At 40.8% G+C, this 16364-nt stretch overlaps 1 protein-coding gene across 6 annotated transcripts in view; it reads left to right on the top strand.

The window, feature by feature from the left end:
* The window catches only part of ST3GAL2 (ST3 beta-galactoside alpha-2,3-sialyltransferase 2), an 88561-nt gene that overhangs the window by 33775 nt on the left and 38422 nt on the right, over window positions 1–16364 (top strand). For 2 of the 6 annotated variants that reach the window (XM_007526664.3, XM_060185200.1), the window contains exon 1: window positions 718–997. The exons of the other annotated variants lie outside the window; for them this stretch is intronic. The gene's annotated coding sequence lies outside the window, so the exon portion shown is untranslated. Of the gene's footprint in view, window positions 1–717; window positions 998–16364 lie in introns of those variants that run through there. 6 annotated transcript variants of the gene reach the window in all.

Here is a 16364-nt window from a genome sequence, read left to right as displayed (position 1 = left end):
CCATTTATATCTGAAAAAAGTAGCCCAGAGTGGTAAAGACCCAGCAAGTACAAAAAAGACGAAGGGAGGCAGGTGATAGCGCAGCAGGTTAGGCGCAGATGTTGCAAGCACAAAGACTAGTATAAGGATCCCAGTTCGAGCCCCCAGCTCCCCACCTGCAGAGGACTCACCTCACAGGCAGTGAAGCAGGTCTGCAGGTGTCTATCTTTCTCTCCCCCTCTCTATCGTCCCCTCTTCTCTCCATTTCTCACTGTCCTATCCAATAACAACGACAACAATAATAGCTACAACAATAAAACAACAAGGGCAACAAAAGGGAATGAATAAATAAATAAATATTTAAAAAAGAAGGAGGAGGAGGAGGAGGAGAAACAACCAAGAATAGAGGGAAAATTAGCCAGAGTAACCGTTCTGTTTGAAGATGTGTTAGCTTTTATTTTCTGGTTTCCTACTAACTCCAGGCAGCATCAGAAATAGCAAAGCTAGATCTCAACCTGGATGTCACCTTGAGGTGAGATGTCTTGAAGGAAGGAGAAGCTGGGGACTGCGGAGACTTGTAACTAGAGAGTGAAGAGGAGTCACCAGGATGACTCTGAGAGGTACATCCATGCCAGAGGACTGGTGCCAGGATGTTGCAATATGATGACTTCAGTCAGCCAAGCATGTCGACGTGAAGCAACCAGTTCTCAGAAACATCAAGGACATGCCTCACTGGATTTGAGTTGTGTGTAAGGGAGGGTCTGTGGGTCTCCTCCTCTATAGAGAATAACTGACAGCCAGGGGCACTGCCTGCCATGTCAGCTGTTGCCACACTCAGGAGGCAGGACACTCACTGGCAGATGGAGCCTGGACTTGGAGCCATCAGACCTGGACCAGCATGAATGCTCTGTCACTTGGTGCCTGCCGACCTCGTTCAGCTGGTCTTGGGACTTCTGTGAATGCCAAATGAGAGGCTGTGCCCCCAAATCTCTTGTAAAAGCCTAAAGCTTCATGCAGTGTGAGTAATAACTTGTGGTTTACTGCCTTACGTGGAAGCTCTGGGACACATCTTCAGGCTGCCTGTCTGTGGGTGGGAAGAGAGTGCTTTATCAGCATCTTGCTGGGTTTTTTTCCTCTCTTCTCACCTTTTCCGATTCAAGAAGCCCTCTCCCACACCCTCCCTCCCCGCCTTATTTTGCCATTTCTTTTCTCTGCTTGCCAGGAAGATTGTGCTCGGCTGCATTGGTCTGAGGCTGTGTATCCTGTACTTCATTCGTTTAATTTGATGACTGGTCTCCTATGAACTGACTGGAGAGTTTCTCTAACATCATCCTGGCCACCAAAACCCAAATGTTGCTGTTCAGTTCCTTAGGCCTGCTTTCCCTTTCTTCTCCCTGCGAGCTGGTGGGGACCTCATTCAGCTTCTGCTTGTCCCTTATATGGACTCAGGCATGTCTCCCCTGACTGGCAGGGAAGTGCCAAGGGAGAGAGACCTTCTGCTCTTCTTGGCCCTGCTGCTCCTATCTGGATTCTGGCTGTGTAGTTCCCCTGTCTACACTCATCAACTCAAGCTCAGGTGGCCATTAGAGCATATTTATTTATTTTTAAAGATTCATTTTCATTTGTTACATAAGTGAAAGTTTTACACGGCACAGAAACACACACACATGCCAGAGCACCACTCCAATGTGTGCAAGCCCAGTACTCTACCAATTGAGCTGTTTCTTCAGCTCATCAGGGGATGTTTGTTGTTAGTGGTTTCACTAAATTTGAGACCACAAACTATCCAGAAGATCATAGTGTGGCCTTGCCACTTGTCTTACAGGACTGTTTCACAGCCCATCCCAGCAAGCCTCTACCTCAGCAATAAAGACGCTCTTCTTGTTCCCCTGTCATAAAATGCACTGCTTCCCTAGTCTGTGCTGATGCTCTGCTTTGTCTCCTACTACATGTGCTGATGCTTTCTTATCCCTTCCTGCTACTCAATGACCTTACTTTTCTTTCTTTCCTTCCTTTTTTCTTCTTTCCTTCCTTCCTTCCTTCCTTTCTCTTTCTTTCTCCTTCTCCTCCTTCTCTTCCTCTCCTTCCTCCTCCTTCTTCTCCTTCTTTAAAAAAAGAGATGTTTTGTAATTTCTTTTTCTTCCTTTTTAAATGAATTTAATTTTTTTCTTAACCAGAGCACAGCTCAGCTCTGGCTTATGTTGGTGCTGGGAATTGAACTTGAGCCTTTTGGTGCCTCAGGCATGAAAGTCTTTTTGCATAACTATTATGCTAGCTCCCCAGCCCAGAGACCTTACTTTTCAGTCATTCTACCACACAAAGTCAGAGAGAGTGGGATGGAGAAACACTCTAGCACAATAGCCACAGTACTTGCATGGGGTATACTGGCAGCTTGAATCTGGGTTACTTACCTGGCAAGACAGGCATTTTCCCCAGGTAAGCTATTTTGTCAGCCTCACCTCTCTCTCTTTTTTTTTTTTTTTAAAGATTTTATTTACTTATTCATGAGACATGATAAGAGAGAGAAGGAACCAGAACCAGACATCACTCTGGTACATGTGCTGTCAGAGATTGAACTCGGGACCTCATGCTTGAGAGTCCAATGCCTCATTTACTGCACCATTTCCCCGACCACTCTTTTTTTTTTTAAGATTTATTTCAAGAAAGATGAGGGCCAGGCAGTGGCACAACCAGTAGAGTGCACTTGTCACCATGTGTGAGAATCTGAGTTCAAGCCCCTGGTCCCCTCTTGCCATTTTTCTCTCTCTCCCCTAAAGAGAAAGTGGGGGGAGAAGAGCCATTGGGAATAGTGGAGGCACGGAGCTTCCGTGATAACCCTGGTGGCAAAAAAAAAAAAAAAAAAAAAAAAGGGAAAGAAGGGACCAGGCAGTGGCTCACTTTGCTGAGCACACATTACCCTGTAGAAGGACCTGGGTTCAAGCCCCTGCCTCCCACTTGCAGGGGGGACACTTCACAAGCAAATAAATAGGTCTGTAGGTGTCTATCTCTCTACTTCTCAACCACCCCACAAGTTTCTATTATATTAAATAAATAAATATAGAAATAAAGGGGAGAAAACAAAAAAAAAAAAGGGCTCTGAGAGTAGAGCACAGCATAATGGTTATGCAAAAGACTTTCATGTCCAAGGTTCTGAGGTCCCAGGTTCAATCCCTAGCACTACCACCATAAGCCAGAGCTAATCAGTGCTTTGGTCTTTCTCTCTCTGTCTCTGTCTGTCTATCTGTCTCTGTCCCTGTCCCTCCCTCTGTCCCTCTCCCTCCCGCTGCTGTCCCTTTCCCTCCCTCTGTACTACTGCCTCTCCCTTCTTCCCTTTCCTGCCCTCAGTCCCTCTCCCTCTCTCTCTCTTTCTCTGTGTGTGTGTGTGTGTGTGTGTGTATAATTAAGATTACTCTTTCTTTAAAATAATTAATTCCTGTCACTTTTGTGCCTAATATATGAAAACTCTGCTACTGATAACAGATGCATTTAGGATTGCTGGATCTTTCTGGAAAAATAAAACTTTTTTAAAAAACAAAATAAATTAATTAGTTAATAAATTGATCTTGGTGAAACATTTCTCAGTTTACTTTAAAAAAGGGAAAGAAAAATAAAAGAAAAAATTTTGTTTCAGGAGAGGGCGAAAGACTAGGGCCAGCAAGCTAGCTCACCTGGAAAGGTGCCTGTTTTGTCATGTGTACAATTCAGGTTGGAGCCCAGCCCTCACTAAAGGGAAGTGTGAGTGTTTCCATCTCTCCCTTTGTTGCAGTATGTGATGAAGAAAGGAAAAAAAAAGAAGGGGAGTCGGTAGTGCAGTGAGTTAAGCGAAGGCGACTCAAAGCACATAAGGATTCCAGTTTGAGCCCCCAGCTCCCCACCTGCAGGGGAGTCACTTCACAGGCAGTGAAGCAAGTCTGCAGGTGTCTGTCTTTCTTTCCCACTCTGTCTTCCCCTCCTCGCTCCATTTCTCTCTGTCCTATCCAACAACAATGACAACAATAATTACTACAACAATAAAACAAGGGCAACAAAAGGGAATAAATAAATAAATAAATAAATAAATATTTTTTAAAATACTCTTTAAAAAAAAAAAAGAAGAAAGTAAAATACAAAGAGAGAGGCTGAGACAGACCAGAGCACTGCTACAGCATATGCATGTGCTGCTGGTTATCAAACCTGTGATCCCATCATGGAAGTTTGTACTTTACCACTAAGCTACTACCTTCCTCGCTGCCTGCTTTCCTCTCTTTTTCCTGCATCATTAACTTTCCCTCACTACTAAGTCATTCACACCAGTGTGTGAACATTCTGTAAGACCTCCCAACTTAATTTTCATTTCACTTTAGCCCAATTCTACCCTTTTAAGGGGGCAACACCTTTACTGAAATATAATTCACAGACTGTGCAGCTCACTCATTTCAAATGTACAATTTCATTGGTCTTTTCACATAACCATGTAACCATAACCATAGTTTCAGAATGTTTCATCACCCCAGAAGGATACTCTGTACTCATTCAAAATACACTCCCCATCTCCCTCAACCTCAGCCTTCCACAGTCACTAACGTACTTAATAGATTCTATTTGCCTGTTCTTGAAATTTCATATAAATGTATCCATACCATATGTAGTCTTTTGTTACTGACTTCTTGGCAGATTTTCAAGATTCACATCATGTTGTGCCAGTATTTCATTCTTTTCTTATAACTGAACAAAATTCCACTATATACCACATTTTGCTTATCCAGCAGTTCATGGAAATTTGAGTTGTTTCCACTTTGGAGCTCATGTGACTAAGACTGCTATAATCATATATGTACATGTCTCTGTGTGGACACATGTTTTCAGTTCTCTTGGGAATATAGCCAGGAGGAAAATTGCTGAGTCATATGGTAACTCTGTTCAGCCTTCTGAGAAACTGCCAGACTTTTCCAAATGGTCGCACCATTCCACATTCTCACCAGCAATGTATGAGGGTTCCCCTTTCTCTGTGTCCTCTCTAACACTAGACATTACTTGCCTTTTGGACTATAGTTGTCCCAGGGAGTAGAAAATGCTACCTGGTTGTAGCTTGGATTTGTTTTGCTCATCCATTCAGGTTTTTACACACACACACACACGCACACACGCACACATGCACACATGCACGGACACATCTAGACACACACACATGCACGCACGCACGGACACATGCACGGACACATCTAGATCAGCCGTTGTGAAGGTCAACATCTAGCTAGCTATATCCAATGGACAGTACTCAGTCACATCTTATTATTTTTTCTTAACCAGCACACTGCTCAGCTCTGGTTTATGGTGGTGCAGGGGATTGAATCTGGGACTTTAGAGCCTCAGGCTTGAGAGTCTGTTTGCATAACCATTATGCTATTTACCTCCACCCCTGTTCTTCACATCTTATTTTTTCAGCAACATTTGATACAATGAATTCTCCTACATTCCTTTTGTTTTGGCATAGAGGCAAGGAAGACCAAGGTCCAAATTAGAGATTCTTTATTTACCAGGCTGGGGACTGTCTTTCAGCAAGGTGTTGTTCAGAGAGCAATCTCGAGCCTTCTCATACAGCTGGTTTTAAAGGCAAAAACCACAATTGTAGCAAGCAAGCTGATTACAGAAGCTAATATAGGCAGTTATTTTTGTTTTTTTAATTTTTTACATTTTTATTTATTTAGTATTGGATAGAGACAGAGAGAAATTAAGGGTGAGAGGAGGTAGAGAGGGAAAGAGACAAAGAGACACCTACAGCCCTGCTTCACCACTTGTGAAGCTTTCCCCCTGCAGATGGGGACCAGGGGCTTGAACCTGGATCCTTGTGCACTGTTGTGTGTGCACTTAACCAGGTGCACCACTGCTTAGCCCCAGAAAGTTATTTTGGAACCCCCTTTGGGGAAGTAGCTCCACCCTCCACACCTTCTTTTCAGAGAAAACCACACCTGCTACACCCTCTTTCTTTCCTTTTTATTTTAATTTTTTTGTATTTATTTTCCTTTTTATTGCCCTTATCTTTATTTCCCTCTTTCTTTCTTTCTTTTTTATTTAAATTGAATAGTGGTTTATGAAACTATAAATAAATAGATGTGTATATTGACACCATTTCCACCACCTTATGTCTGTGACCCACTTCCCCCACCCATCCCGCCCGGTGAAGCTGACCATACACCCTCACCCTCCACCCAGAGATTCTTACTTTGGTGCCATATTCCAAACTCAGTCAGATTCTGCTTTGAACAGAATATACCCTTTTCCTTCCTTCCTTCCTTGCTTCCTTCCTTCCTTCCTTTCTCTCTTTTTTAATTTATTTATTTATATTCATTATTTAAAAAGTATTTTATTTACTTATCAATGAGAGAGATAAGAAGAGAGAGAGAGAGAAGAAGAACCAGACATCACTCTGGTACATGTGCAGCCAGGGATCAAACTCCAGACCTCATGCTTGAGAGTCCAATGCTTTATCCACTGCGCCACCTCCTGGACCACTATAGTCATTTTTTAATTTCTTTATTGGGGAATTAATGTTTTACATTCGACAGTAAATACAATAGTTTGTACATGCATAACATTTCCAGTTTTTCATATAACAAAACAACCCCCACTAGGTCCTCTGCCATCCTTTTTGGACCTGTATTCCCCCCCCAACCCAGAGTCTTTTACTTTGTACACCCTCTTTCTTTTTTTTTTTTTTTAATATTTATTTATTATTTATTCCCTTTTGTTTCCCTTGTTTTATTGTTGTAGTTATGATTGGTGTCGTTGTTGTTAGATAGAACAGAGAGAAATGGAGAGAGATGGGGAAGACAGAGAGGGGGAGAGAAAGATGACACCTGCTTCACCGCTGACTCCTCTGCAGGTGGGGAGCTGGGGGCTCAAACTGGGATCCTTATGCCGGTCCTTGCGCTTTGCGCCACCTGTGCTTAACCCACTGTGCTACCACCCAACTTCCTACACCATCTTTCTTAAGGGTACTTTGGGAATATACTGTTTACTCTAGTTGGGTAAGAATTTTCCTGGAGGGGAGTCAGGCGGTAGCGCAGCGGGTTAAGCGCAGGTGACGCAAAGCGCAAGGACTAGCCTAAGGATCCTGGTTCGAGCCCCCTGGCTCCCCACCTGCAGGGGAGTCGCTTCACAGGCGGTGAAGCAGGTCTGCAGGTGTCTGTCTTTCTCTCCCCCTCTCTGTTTTCCCCTCCTCTCTCCATTTCTCTTTCCTATCCGACAACAATGGCATCATCAACAACAACAATAATGACTACAACAATAAAAAACAAGGGCAACAAAAGGCAATAAATAAAATATTTAAAAAAAAAGAATTTTCCTGGAACTGATAGGGTCGCCAGCGATGTCAACATGGCATTTCCCAGGTCAAGCAATCACACTCTGTCACATTTTGTTGTTGCTGGGGCTTCCCTACTCAGCTGACTTTATCAGATAGAAAGAGACAGAGGGTATTTCCCTGTTATCTTACAATTTTGTAAATCAGTATTAAGCCACTAAAAAATATAAAAAAAGAGAGCGTGGGAGAAAGGGAAAGATACCACAGCAATGAAACTTCCTCAAGTGTGGTGGGGGCTGTGATCAAATCTGTGTTTTGTGTACTCCTTTATTCTTTTTTTTTATTTAAGAAAGGATAAATTAACAAAACCATAGGGTAGGAGGGGTACAACTCCACACAATTCCCACCACCCAATCTCCATATCCCACCCCCTCCCCTGATAGCTTTCCCATTCTCCATCCCTCTCCTTTATTCTTTAAACCTCCCCAGCCCGAGATTTTTTATTCTATGTAGCTAGAGCTTTATCACTATTACATATATATATATAGATGTAGACATACAGATATATAGACTTAGGTAGTACAAGAAGTGGTATAGTAGATTCGGCTTTGGACCCTCAAACATGAGATCCTGAATTTGATCCCTGATAGCACATGTAGCAGGTTCTCTTTCTTTTTTTCCTTTATTGGGGGTTTAATGTTTTACAGTCACCAGTAAATACAATAGTTTGTACATGCATAACATTTCTCAGTTTTCCACATAATACAACCCCCACTAGGCATGCTTTTCTAATATCTATACCACCACCCCCCCCCCGAGTCTTTTACTTTGGTGCAATACACCACCTCCAGTCCAGGTTCTGCTTAGTGTTTTCTCTTCTGGTCTTGTTTTTCTTTTCTTTTTTTTAATTTTTACTTATTTTACCTTTTTGTTGCCCTTGTTGTTTTTCATTGTTGTTGTAGTTAATATTGTTGTTGTTGATGTCATCATTGTTAGATAGGACAGAGAGAAATGGAGAAAAGAGGGGCAAGATAGAGAGGGGGAGAGAAAGATAGACACCTGCAGACCTGTTTCACCACCTGTGAAGCGACTCCCCTGCAGGTGGGGAGCCGGGGGCTCGAACCGGGATCCTTACACCGGTCCTTGTGCTTTGCGCCATGTGCACTTAACCCACTGCGCCACCGCCCAACTCCCTGGTCTTGTTTTTCAACTTCTGCCTGTGAATGAGATCATCCCATATTCATCCTCTGTTTCGGACTTATTTTACTTTCTTTCTTTCTTTCCTTCCTTCTTTCTTTCTTTCTCCTCATCTCTTTCATAAGCAAACAAGTAAAATATTTTAGAAATATTTACTTACTAGTGAGAAGGAGGAAAGAGAGAGAACCAGAGCACTACTCTGACAATGGGATGCCAAGGATAAAACTCAGTACTCCAGGTGTTCAGGCGGTGACGTAGCAGGTCAATGCAAATGCGCGTGGCACAAAGCACAAGGATCCCGGTTTGAGCCTCCGGCTCCCCACCTGCAGGGGGATCTCTTCATAAGTAGTGAAGCAGGTCTGCAGGTGTCTGTCTTTCTCTCCCCCTCTCTGTCTTCCCCTCCTCTCTCCATTTCACTCTGTCCTATCCAGCAACAATGACACCAATAGCAATAACAATAATAACCACAACAATGATAAAAACAAGGGCAACAAAAATGAAAATAAATAAAATATTTTAAAAAAACACCTCAGAACTTCATATTTCAGAATCCAATGGCTTATCCCCTGCACCACCTCCTGAGTCACATAACTGTAGCTATCAAATATACAGTCATAGTTAGACCTGCACTGTCCATAGAAGTCCCTTTGATGCTATGTGTGGTACTGCCATGCAGTGTCAGGGATGGAACCCTGGGCCTCATGCACAGTAGGGTGTGCACTGTATCCACTGAGTTATCTCCCAGACCGAAAGAGTTTTTAACCTGAAAAAAATAAATTTTATTGTGAAATACAGCAGATTTTCAAAGTAGTACATATTAGTACACATATTTTGATTTAACTTTTTTATTAGATAGGTCAGAGAGAAATTGAGAGGGGAAAAGGGAGATAAAGAGGGATCGAGAAAGAAAGACACCTACAGCACTGCTTCATTGCTCATGAAGCCTTCCCTACATGTGGGGATTAGGAGCTTGAGCCAAGCTTGGTACATGTGCATGGCAAAGTATGTGCTCAACCAAGTATACCACCACCTGGCCCTCACATTTTTTTTCTTTATTGGGGGGGGGAATTAATGGTTTACAGTCAACAGTAAAATACAGTAGTTTGTACATATGTAACATCAGTTTTCCACATAACATATTTTGTTTTTAAAGAACAAAAAAATAAGGGTTGAGGACATATCTCAAATTTAGAGCACAGAACTTGCATACCTGAGGTCCTAGAGGCTGCAGTGCTCTGGTCTCTATTTAAGTGTCTCATAAAAATAAACAGATGAATGGATATTGTGAAATTTATTTATTTATTTTACTAGAGTACTGTTCAATTCTGGCTTATCAAGGGGCTAGAAATTGAACCTCATAGCTGGCACCCTTAGGCATGAGAGCCTTTTTTTCATAACTCCTATACTATCTACTCAGCCTAAATAAATTGTTTTTATTAAAGAATAAAATTTTTGTTTTTTTAATATTGTCTTTATTTATTTGATAGAGACAGCCAGAAGAGGGATATAGAAAGGGAGAGAGAGAGAGAGAGATACCTGCAGCCCTTCTTCACTACTCATGAAGCTTTCCCCCTGCAGGTGGGGACTGGGGGCTTGAACCTGGGTTCTTGTGCACAGTAACATGTGCACTTAACCACGTTCATCACCACCTGAGCCCAAGAATAAACTTTTTATTTATTTATTTATTTATTTATTTAGTCCCTTTTGTTGTCCTTGTTTTATTGTTGTTGTAGTTATTATTGATGTCATCGTTGTTGGATAGGACAGAGAGAAATGGAGAGAGGAAGAGAAGACAGAGGAGGAGAGAAAGATAGACACCTGCAGACCTGCTTCACCACCTGTGAAGCGACTCCCCTGCAGGTGCGGAGCTGGGGGCTGGAACAGGGATCCTTATGTCGGTCCTTGCACTTTACGCCACCTGCACTTAACCCACTGCGCTACTGCCCGACTCCCAAGAATAAACTTTTAAAATATACTGTATAGCCACCATCCAGATCATGGAGTAATTACCCAGTATATCTGAAGTCTCTGTAGGCAGCCTCCTTGATCATATCTACCTTCCTTCCCCAACAAAAGAATTTTGTGAATTTTGCGTTGTTTCCTTGACTTTATCCTTTTAAACAATGTCTTGCCTTCTTTTCTGTACTTCTGACCTGTTTATGAACTCATACTGTAGGCATCCATCCAAGATTTAGTCTTTTTGCTTTTCGTACACTTTACCACATACAAGGACCTGGGTTTGAACTTTAGCACCACATGGGAACACTCTGCAAGGCCACAAGAGTAAGCTTCAGAAACAGTGAAGTACTGTGATATGTCTCTTCTTTTTTTCACCCTCTCTGTATTTCTCTCCTCTGTATCTCTCTCCCTTCTCTGTCTTTATCTGAAATTAAAAGGGAGAAAAGGAATCTGTTGAGAGTAGCAGAATTACCCAACATGAAGCCATGGTGCCAAAAAAAAAAAAAAAAAAAAACTTACTTTGGTCATATTTATCCCTTGTTAATATCTGAAAGTAGAGTTCATTTATGTTTATTATATAAATGTATCACAACTTATCCTTTCTGTTCTAATGCATGTTGTTTACAGTGTTCATCTATTGCCAGATACATTCTTATATGTCTTTTGGTGCATGTATTTATATTTTCTAGCAGTAGAAATACAAGAGTTTACCACACATAATACTTAAAATTAAAAAGATAGAAAGATCAAGGACATGGAATAAATAGAACTCCTATCTATAAGTAACTGGAATGAATATAAAATACTACTACCACTTTGGAAAATTAATTTATAGTCTCTCTCCTTCCTGCCTTCCTTCCTTCTTCCCTCCCTCCCTCCCTCCCTTCCTTTCTTCCTTTCTTTCTCTCTTACTTTCTATCTTTCTTTCTTTTTTTCTCTTTCTTTTTATTTATTGCCATCAGGGTATTCACTGGGGCTCAGTTCCAACACTATGAATCCACCCCTCCCAGTGGCCATTTTTTATAGTCTTTCATTCTGTTTCCATACCATGTTTTCTGTGAGAAAGATGGCTTTTAACTCCTTAAAAAATAAAAATGAAAAAGACATCACTGAGGGGCCAAGTGGTGGTGCATCTGGTGGAGTATACATGTTACAGTGCACGAGGACCCCAGTCAAGTTCAAGTCCCTGATTCCCACCTGTAGGGAGGAAGTTTCACAAGTGGTGAAGCAGTGCTACAGGTGCCTCCCTTTTTTTGTTTCTTTGTTTGTTTGTTTGTTTGCCAGAGCACTGATCAGCTCTAGTTTATGTTGGTGTGAGAGAGGATTGAAGCTGGGGCATTGGAGTCTCAGGTATGAGAGTCTCTTTGCATAACCACTATGCTATCTTCCCCTGACCCCTCTTTTCCCTCTCTGTCCCAGTCTCCCCCTTCCCAGTTAATTTCTCTGTCTTTATCCAAAATAAATAAAATAAAAATATGTTTAAAACATTAATAAAAAAAGACACCAGGAGTCAGGCGATAGCACAGCAGGTTAAGTGCACGTGGCAAAAAGCACAAGGACCGGCATAAGGATCCTGGTTGGAGCCCGCGGCTCCCCACCTGCAGGGGAGTCGCTTCACATCTTTCCCTCTCTCTGTCTTCCCTCCTCTCTCCATTTCTCTCTGTCCTATCCAACAATAACAATAAAAACAAGGGCAACAGAAGGGAATAAATAAACAATTTTTTAAAATAAAAAGACACCACTGAAATATACTCAATGCCTATCCTTAATAAATAGTGTCAAGTCATCTTCCAAATTGTAGTTCCAATTTATTTTCCCACCAGTGGTGATTTGCGTGAGTGTTAAGACTTCACACCCTCTCTGGAGTCCTCATACTGTTAGTTTTAAACCATGTGCTCCAAGGGTTGGTTTTATAATATAAATCAGGTCATGACTTTTTTGCTCCTCAAATGCCTCCGCTCAGATTCATAATAAATCCTAATTCCTCCAAAATACTTTGTGATTGGTCCTCTTCCTCTCCAATGCCTTCTAGTGGCTTTGTTGTTTGCAGGTTATTTTTCATGCAGCCCTTTGCATTTCTTTTTCTTTTTTTTTTTTTTTTTACAAATTGTTGAGCAATCATGGACCCAAAGCTTGGAAAAGTGGAGAGGAAGTATTAGGGAGGTACTCACTGCAAACTCTAGTATACTTCTGCTTTCTTACTTTGGTGCCATACTCCAAACTCAGTCAATTTCTGCTTTGCGTTTCTACTTCTTCTTCCTTTTATTTTTTTTTTTAATGCATAAGATTCCCCAGATTCCCATTTAGCAATACAACCCCCACTATTTCATTCATCATTTTTCATGGACCTGTATTCCAGAGTCTTTTACTTTGGTGTAATACTCCAATTCCATTTTAGGTTCGACTTGTGTTTTCTTTTCTAATCTTGTTTTTCAACTTCGGCCTGAGAGTGAGATCATCCCATATTCATCCTTCTGTTTCTGACTTATTTCACTCAACATGATTTTTTCAAGGTCCATCAAGATCGGCTGAAAACGGTGAAGTCACCATTTTTTACAGCTGAGTAGTATTCCATTGTGTATATATACCACAACTTGCTCAGCCACTCATCTGTTGTTGGACACCTGGGTTGCTTCCAGGTTTTGGCTATTACAAATTGTGCTGCCAAGAACATATGTGTACACAGATCTTTTTGGATGGATGTGTTGGGTTCCTTAGGATATATCCCCAGGAGGGGAATTGCAGGGTCATAGGGTAGGTCCATTTCTAGCCTTCTGAGAGTTCTCCAGACTGTTCTCCACAGAGGTTGTACCAATTGACATTCCCACCAGCAGTGCAGGAGGGTTCCTTTGACCCCACATCCTCTCCAGCATTTGCTGCTGTTACCTTTTCTGATGTAGGACATTCTCACAGGAGTGAAGTGATATCTCATTGTTGTCTTGATTTGCATTTCTCTGACAATCAGAGACTTGGAGCATTTTTTCATGTGTTTCTCGGCCTTTTGGATCTCTTCTGTGGTGAATATTCTGTCCAATTCCTCCCCCCATTTTTGGATGGGGTTATTTGTTGTCTTGTTGTTGAGTCTGGTAAGCTCTTTATATATGTTGGTTATTAAACTCTTATCTGATGTATGGCATGTAAAGATCTTCTCCCATTCTGTGAGGGGTCTCTTGATTTGGGTAGTGGTTTCTTTTGCTGTGAAGAAGCTTTTTAATTTGATGTAGTCCCATAGGTTTATACTTGCCTTAGTCTTCCTTGTAATTGGATTCGTTTCATTGAAAATGTCTTTAAAATTTATGCGGAAAAAAGTTCTTCCAATATTTTCCTCTAAGTATCTGATAGTTTCTGGTCTAACATCCAAGTCCTTGATCCACTTGGAATTTACTTTTGTATTTGGTGAAATACAGTGATTCAGCTTCATTCTTCTGCATGTTTCAACCCATTGTTTCCAACACCATTTGTTGAAGAGACTCTGCTTTCCCCATGTAATAGTCTGGGCCCCTTTGTCAAAGATTAGATGTCCATACGTGTGGGGCCTCATTTCTGGGCTCTCAATTCTATTCCACTGGTCAGTGTGTCTGTTCATGTTCCAGTACCAAGCAGTTTTGATGACAATGGCCCTATAATATAGTTTGAGATCTGGCAGTGTGATGCCTCCGGTTCTGTTCTTTTTTCTCAAGATTGTTTTGGCAATTCTAGGTCTTTTCTGGTTCCAGATAAACATTTGTAGCATTTGTTCTATTCTCCTAAAAAATGTGCTTGGGATCTTGATGGGGATAGCATTAAATTTGTAGATGGCTCTGGGTAATATATTCATTTTGATGATGTTAATTCTTCCAACCCATGAGCATGGAATATCTTTCCACTTCTTTGTGTCTTTTTCAATTTCTTTGAGTAGTGACTCATAATTTTCAGTATACAAGTCTTTCACTTCTTTGGTTAGGTTTATTCCTAGATATTTTATTGTTTTTGTTGCTATAGAGAAAGGAACTGATTTCTGGATTTCAATTTCTTCTAACTTAGTGTTTGCATAGAGGAATGCCACTGACTTTTGAATGTTAATTTTATAGCCTGACACATTACTGTATTGCCTGATGATTTCCAAAAGCTTCTTGCTAGATTCCTTAGGTTTTTCCATGTATACTATCATGTCATCTGCAAATAAGGAGAGTTTGACTTCTTCTCTTCCAATCTGTATTCCTTTAATTCCTTGCTCCTGCCTGATTGCTATGGCAAGAACTTCCAACACTATGTTGAATAGTAATGGTGATAGTGGGCAGCCCTGTCTAGTACCTGATCTGAGTGGAAATGCTTCCAGTTTTTCACCATTGAGTATGATGTTGGCTGTAGGTTTGCTATATATAGACTCCACTATCTTCAGGAATTTTCCATCTATTCCCATTTTTTGTAGTGTTTTGATCATAAAGGGATGTTGTATTTTGTCAAAGGCTTTCTCTGCATCTATTGATATGACCATGTGGTTTTTGGTCTTGCTTTTGTTGATGTGGTGGATCACATTGATTGATTTACGTATATTAAACCAACCTTGCATGTCTGGGATAAACCCCACTTGGTCATGATGAACAATCTTTTTGATATACTGCTGTATCCGGTTGGCTAGAATTTTGTTCAATATTTTCGCATCTATGTTCATTAGAGATATTGGTCTGTAGTTTTCTTTTTTGGTTGTGTCCCTGTCTGCTTTTGGTATCAGGGTGATGTTGGCTTCATAGAAGCTGGCAGGGAGTATTCCAGTGTCTTCAATCTTCTGGAAGACTTTTAAAAGTAGAGGTATTAGTTCTTCTTTGAAAGTTTTGTAGAATTCATTTGTAAAACCATCTGGTCCAGGACTTTTATTTTTGGGAAGATTTTTGATAACTGTTTCAATTTCATTAGCTGTGATGGGCCTGTTCATGTTATCCACTTCCTCTTTACTTAGTTTTGGAAGTTGGTAGGTATCTAGGAAATCATTCATTTCTTGCAGGTTCTCTAGCTTGGTGGCATATAGTTATTCATAGAAGCCTCGCATGATATGTTGAATTTCTGCAGTGTCTGTTGTGATTTCTCCTCTTTCATTTACTATCCGATTTATTTGGGTCTTCTCCTTTTTTTGTTTTGTGAGTCTGGCTAAAGGTTTGTCGATTTTGTTTACTCTTTCGAAGAACCAACATTTACTTTCATTGATCTTTTGTATGGTTTTCCTATTCTCAATGTTATTTATTTCTGCCTTAACTTTAGTAATTTCTGTCCTTCTGGTTGCTTTAGGATTCCTTTGTTGTTCTTCTTCTAGGTCTTTAAGATGTGCAATCAGGCTGTTTATTTGTGCTTTTTCTTGTTTCCTAATGTGTGCTTGTATAGCTATGAACTTCCCTCTTAGGACTGCTTTAGCTGTGTCCCAAATATTTTGATAGCTTGTGTCTTCATTTTCATTGAACTCTCGAAACATTTTGATTTCTTCCTTGATTTCCTCTTTGACCCAGAAGTTGTTAAGAAGTGTACTGTTGAGCTTCCACATTTTGGCACTGTTACTAATCTTTTGTTGATTGTTAAGTGTTAGTTTAATTCCACTGTGGTCTGAGAAGATGCTTGGGATGATTTCAGTCCTCTTGAATAGGCTGATGCTGTCTTTGTGGCCTAACATATGGTCTATCCTTGAGAATGATCCATGTGGATTTGAGTAAAATGTGTATTCCAGTTTCTTGGGATGAATGACTCTGAAAATGTTCAATAGTTCTAGTTTATCTATCTCTTCATTTAGCTCCCTTATGTCTTTATTGATTTTCTGCCTGGATGATCTGTCAAGTTGAGATAGTGGGGTGTTGAAGTCCCCTACTATGATTGTGTTACTGTTAATATATTGCTGTAGCTCTTTCAGTAGAAGTTTGATGTATTTAGATGGCTTCTCATTGGGTGCATAGATATTAATAATTGTTAAGTCCTCTTGATT

Source organism: Erinaceus europaeus, chromosome 2 (genome assembly GCF_950295315.1).
Source record: "Erinaceus europaeus chromosome 2, mEriEur2.1, whole genome shotgun sequence".
NCBI lineage: Eukaryota > Metazoa > Chordata > Mammalia > Eulipotyphla > Erinaceidae > Erinaceus > Erinaceus europaeus.
The sequence above is the reverse complement of the archived record's forward strand: the minus strand, read 5'-3'. Positions and strand labels throughout refer to the sequence as shown.